Below are 6000 nucleotides of genomic sequence, written 5' to 3' on the forward strand. Positions count from 1 at the left end.
ACCGAGAGGGGTCAGACGGCAAATAATACTCCGCAACAAAATTTTGTCCCTAAAGGGAAAGGAAAAGCACAAGAAAATGCAGTGGATGCGAATCAAACGTTCGAAGTGCAATCACAGCCGCAACAGCAGTAGCAGAAGGCGCCTCAGCAGTCACGGTGGCAACAACAGCCTCAAAAACAGAAGACTTCGGAACCAAAATTCCCAAAGATCTATTCATTCCGAGAAGATGAAGTTTTCAGTATTTTCAAATACCTTATAGAGAATAACAAGATTTAATTGCCTCCGATCCAAGATCAAGAGGACGATAAAAGGGTTAATGACCCGAAGTGTTACGCGATCCACAGAGCGGATTGTTCGTGGGAAAAATTGTGTTCTTCATTGATGTCATTGCACACTCTTGTAATAGTTTATCGATTACAAAAATCCGGTCTTTTTATAAGATCCGGTTACAACGAGATCAAAAAAGAAATAAAAATTACAACTTTCCTTTTGAACGAATCACGAGCTCCTGTTTTGCGATCACTCGCTTTGGTGGGTTCTTTGCCTGTGCCGGGGTTTATCCGTGAACTACCGCGTGATCTAGATCTGGTCGGATCTACACGATTTGATGGGTGTTATCTCACTAAGGAAATAACAGGCGGGGGGTACTATTTCACCAAGGAAATAATAGCCTTTAGTTCTCGGGATCAAAGGCCAAGCTTTGATCCGGAGTATTACTTCGTGTAGATCTCAGATCTGATCTCTCTCTCTCGAACTCCTGCCTTTTGTGACGTGGATGCTCGCCAAGAACCAGATCTGAATGTCCAAGTCTTCAAAACTCTAAAGTTAATTCTCAATTCGGCAGAGTTTCGGCTCCAAAAGTTCCAACCTTTCAAAAATGAACCATGCCCTCATATTTATAGGCTCTCAGATCTGTGCCTTGGCACAGATCTGGGCCGGCCACCTAGAGGTGGCTCAGCCACCTAGCCACCTCCGAGTCCTCCAGGTGTTGTGTAGATCTGTGCCTTGGCACAGATCTGGGCCGGCCACCTAGAGGTGGCTCGGTTTTGGCCGAGTCCTCCAGGTGTTGCCGTGTTGTGTCCGTTGTCCGGTTTTGCGCTTCGTTGTTGATCCAGACTCTGATTTGGCAGTCTGAATCCCGATATGGTAGTAAATTCGCCTCGGTGTTTGAGTTCAAATCCGTTCTATGGTTAGATGACTCGTTGACTCACCGAACTGTTAGTTTGATTCCGCATGCGATTGGATGTATTCTATTGTTTTCGTGCGGTTCGTTAGCCTTGTCGCCTCGTTAATCCGCTTCGTTGCGTGTCACTTGGCTTCGGCGTTGTGGACTGACACTCGTGTTTGGATATGTCACCCGATGGTTCGTTGGTTTGTGCCGAGCTGTACTAAGGGACCTATAAGCAGTTTTATACGCCTACAGATACCCCCTCCAAAGTATTTTAGTCTCGTTCTTTTATAGATGAGTCTGGAATACTTTGGATATGATTGTCCCAACCTTCAGTCGGTGTAACGGGACCTTGGAATGGCTTCTGTTCTTGATTCCTTCAATCTTTCAGGCTATTCGGTGTTTTGTCGAATGTCTGTAAGGTTTCCGGTGCTGCATTTATTGTCTGATCGTTGTCGGAATTTCGAACTTGAAGTCGATTCCTGATTTTCTGATCTTTAGCTCGTGTTTGCTGGTTCAACATAGAACTGACCATCGATTGTTGAGTCTTTATTTTGCGACGCGTTGTCCGGCGTAGTGTTGTTGAGTTATCCTTAAGAATATTTTTTAGAAAAATATTCTCCAGAAACTTCTCAACAAAAATAGGGAATAGTTTATACTCGTATACCTTATTGGAGTATTAAGGAGCAGTTTATACTCGTATACTTTTCGGAGTATTAAGAAGCAGTTTATACTCGTATACTTTTCGGAGTTGTGATTCTTTCATTGCAACGCATTGATCGGTGTTGACCTAGGGTTACGCGTTGATCGGCGTTGACCCTAGGGTTTCGAACGTCGTACGTTGACTGTTTGATCGCAACGCGTTGACTGGCGTTGACCTAGGGTTACGCGTTGTCCGGCATTGACCTTAGGGTTTTGAACGTCGTACATTGACTTTTTGACTGCAACGCGTTGACTGGCGTTGACCTAGTGACTCTCGTATTTATAGGATTTTTGGCAAACCCTCAGCCATCAACGGGTTTGATAAGCCTTTACCGACTACCGTTTGAGTCGGGCTAGCATGCGGATTGTCTAAATCCGTTCCGCATGTGACGTTGTGCTAAGAGAGTTAACGCTCTTAGTGCTACGATATTGAATACGTAGACTTCGTCTTTCTCACGGGAATAGACTACCCGGCGACGCGTGTTAGGCGTTGACTTTAGGATTTTTGGCTAACCCCCAGCCTTCAACGGATTTGATTAGCCTTTACCGACTACCGTTTGAGTCGGGCTAGTATACGGATTGTTTAAGTCCGCTCCCATGTGACGTTTAAGCTAAAAGAGTTAACCCTTTTAGTGCTACGATATTGAATACGTAGACTTCGTCTTTCTCACGGGAATAGACTACCCGGCGACGCGTGTTAGGCGTTGACTTTAGGATTTTTGGCTAACCCCCAGCCTTCAACGGATTTGATTAGCCTTTACCGACTACCGTTTGAGTCGGGCTAGCATGCGGATTGTCTAAATCCGTTCCGCATGTAACGTTGTGCTAAGAGAGTGAATTCTCTGAGACTTTGTGCTATGATGTTGAATACATAGGCTTCGCCATTGTTACGGGAATAGGCTACCCGGCAACGTGTATTAGACGTTGACTTATCCCTACTTAGGCTTCGGGATAAAATACCCCAGACTGGTATTCTGGTGTCTTTTTCAATCGGTAAAAGACTAAACCGGCGACACGTGTTAGGTGTCGACATATCCTTTCTTAGGATTCAGGATGACATTCCCCATGCGTGTAAGGCATGGATTTTGGTGTTATTAATAACAACCTGCCACAATGTTGAATATGCGAACGGGTGTTCTTTTTAATGGTTAAGAACTAACCGGCAGCGCGGGTTAAGCGCAGACTTATCCTTGCTTAGGTTTCAGGATAGAATACCCCAGAATCGAACTCTGGTGTCTTTTTCAATCGGTAAAAGACTAAACCGGCGACACGTGTTAGGTGTCGACATATCCTTTCTTAGGATTCAGGATGACATTCCCCATGCGTGTAAGGCATGGATTTCGGTGTTATTAATAACAACCTGCCACAATGTTGAATATGCGGACGGGTGTTCTTTTTAACGGTTAAAAACTAACTGGCCCTAACTGTCAGAAGGTTTGATTACCGAACTAAAGTTGAATTTCTCGTTTATCGAGAGTGAATTGTGGTTTTGGCCCTAACTGTAGGAAGGTTTGACCAAGCGGGAGTTTGAGGTGATCCTAACTATAGGAATGTTTGATCACTCGATTTGAAAGTGGACCTCTTGTTCATTGGAGGAATCGAGAGGGGATTTTGGTTTTGGTCCTAACTGTAGGAAGGTTTGACCAAGCAGGAGTTTGAGATGACCCTAACTGTAGGAAGGTTTGATCACTCGATTTGAAAGTGGACCTCTCGTTCATTGGAGGAATCGAGAGGGGATTTTGGTTTTGGTCCTAACTGTAGGAAGGTTTGACCAAGCAGGAGTTTGAGATGACCCTAACTGAAGGAAGGTTTGATCACTCGATTTGAAAGTGGACCTCTCGTTCATTGGAGGAATTGAGAGGGGATTTTGATTGTGGCCCTAACTGTAGGAAGGTTTGACCAAGAAAGCAAAGGGAGTGGAATACAGGTAGCAGTAACCAACTGTAGGTTTGACCTGAAAGCAAAGGGAGTGGAATACAAGTAGCAGTAGAAATACTGGTTTGTACTGGCCACTCGATGAAGGGTTTTGACGTTAAGTAATCAGGACTTAACACGTCAAGCTTTGGAAATTGTCATGAATTAGCGGACAGAAAATTTAGTGGACCCGCCGTCAATTGACTTGATCAGTGGAGGATTTTTGTGAGGAAAGATTAATCTGTCAAAAGGATCGAATCTCGTCTCAACAAAATAACTCATGAGAATTAGTGAATTTGATAACAATAATGGACAACATTCCAACCTTTAGAGTAAGAATATCACCCGTGGTATTCTTTCGGGAACTTCCCGATACATGAATAATCCACCCCCAGCTTCCCTTGTGGAACTGGGTCCGACATTGTACTCAGTTACATGACCGGGTTATCCTTAAGAATATAAAAATTCTCCAGGAACTTCCCGTGAAAGAAATGAAACAGTTTAGACTCATATACATGTTGGAGTATCAGGGAGCAGTTTAACCTCTTATACCGGTTGGAGGATTGAGAAGCAGTTTATACTCGTATACTCTTCGGAGTGTTGAGAAGCAGTTAATACTCTTATACTTATTGGAGTGTAGAAAGGAGCAGTTTAACCTCATGCACCTGTTGGAGGATTGAGAAACAGTTTATACTCGTATACTCTTTGGAGTCTTGCCGTTCTCATTTGGCTTATCTCAGCGTTATGACGCCGGCTTCAACCAAGGTTTGGATGCTATTCTTGAGAGCGAAGCAATCCTTGGTGGGATGAAGGACCCTCCTGTGGTATGCACAGTACTTCGGATCCGCAGTATTGTCAGCTTCCTCCTGATTTGCGATAATTGGTAGCTTGATCTTATTATTTTCAAAGAGGGATTCGAAGATGGCTGGAACGTCTTCGTCCTTGAAAGAGTACTCTTTTTGGAGTCTCGGACCCGAAGTCTTTTGCTGTTTTCGCGTTTGATTAGCACCACCAGTAGCTGCAGGTGCTTTGCCCTTACCACGAGAGGCGAAGTTTGAGTTCAGAGGATTAGCTGTCGGTAGGTTCCTCTCGGCCTTCTTCCTTCGGAGGAAGCGTTCGGCTTGTTCACCGCGCACCTTCAAGTCTTTCCAAGTGTTAGACGGTGTTGTTCCCATTGCCTCCAACACGTCCAATGCGAGGTTGTTGTGGCAAGTCTGGAGAATAAACTCCTCAGTGATCGGGTCCCGACAGTTCATCGCCTTGTTCCGGAACCTTTTGACGAAGGCGTCAACCAATTCCCCGTCCTTTTGTTTCTTGTCGAGCAACGTTCCGATGGATATCTCAGTGTCGTCATTGAAGAAATTAGAGAGGAATTTTGTCTCCATGTCGTCCCAGCTATTCACGCTTCCTGGCTTGAGGCGACGATACCAATCGAAGGCGGCTCCACGAAGAGTGCCAACGAAGGATCGTACCATCAGAGGCTCATTACCAGAGATAACACCCAGGTGCGATTTGAAGTAAATCAAATGCTGCGTGGGTGAACCCTTCCCATCAAACGGCGTGAAGTTAATTAGACTGAACTTCGCCGGATAGGGGATTGATTCCCATTCTCGTGGGTATGGACAAGGAATGCCCGTCTTCTTCATCTCTTGAGCGGAAATCAACGTATTAATTTTGCTCTCGAGATTTTTAATCTTCAGATTTTCACCTGAGTCTTCATCAGCATTCTCGTTACCACCCCCTGCATTGACGGGAGGATTATTGGCGTTATGAGCTTCCTCATCTTCCAGATCAATCTGGTTACGACGATTTGGCTCGCCTTGCTGGTTTGTCAGCGCTTGGATTTGCTGGTCATGCATTTCTCTCATACTCTGCATGGCCATATGCATTTCGTGCTTGAAGCTCTCATGTTGTTTAGCCATGGCTTCTTCGAGCATCTTGGCCACTTGTTCCGCACTTATCATAAATAATTCGCGGGGTTGTCCTTCGCTGGATACTGTATTATCTGATGCGACCGCAGAGCAGGCATCCGATTCTTCATCTTCTGAAGGAAGTCTTGTCCGAATCCTACCATAAGTTCCTCGTCTGATGGCTCCGGACTGCAGACGGGTTACACGCCGGGGTACTTCCGGAATTGACTCGGGATTCTCCTGTGTCGACGTCCCTTTGCTGGTCATATTAGTGGTGACCCTCGGAAATTCTCCATCTTCGACTAC

This window comes from Asparagus officinalis, chromosome 8 (assembly GCF_001876935.1).
Source record: "Asparagus officinalis chromosome 8, Aspof.V1, whole genome shotgun sequence".
In the NCBI taxonomy this organism is placed as follows: Eukaryota; Viridiplantae; Streptophyta; class Magnoliopsida; order Asparagales; family Asparagaceae; genus Asparagus; species Asparagus officinalis.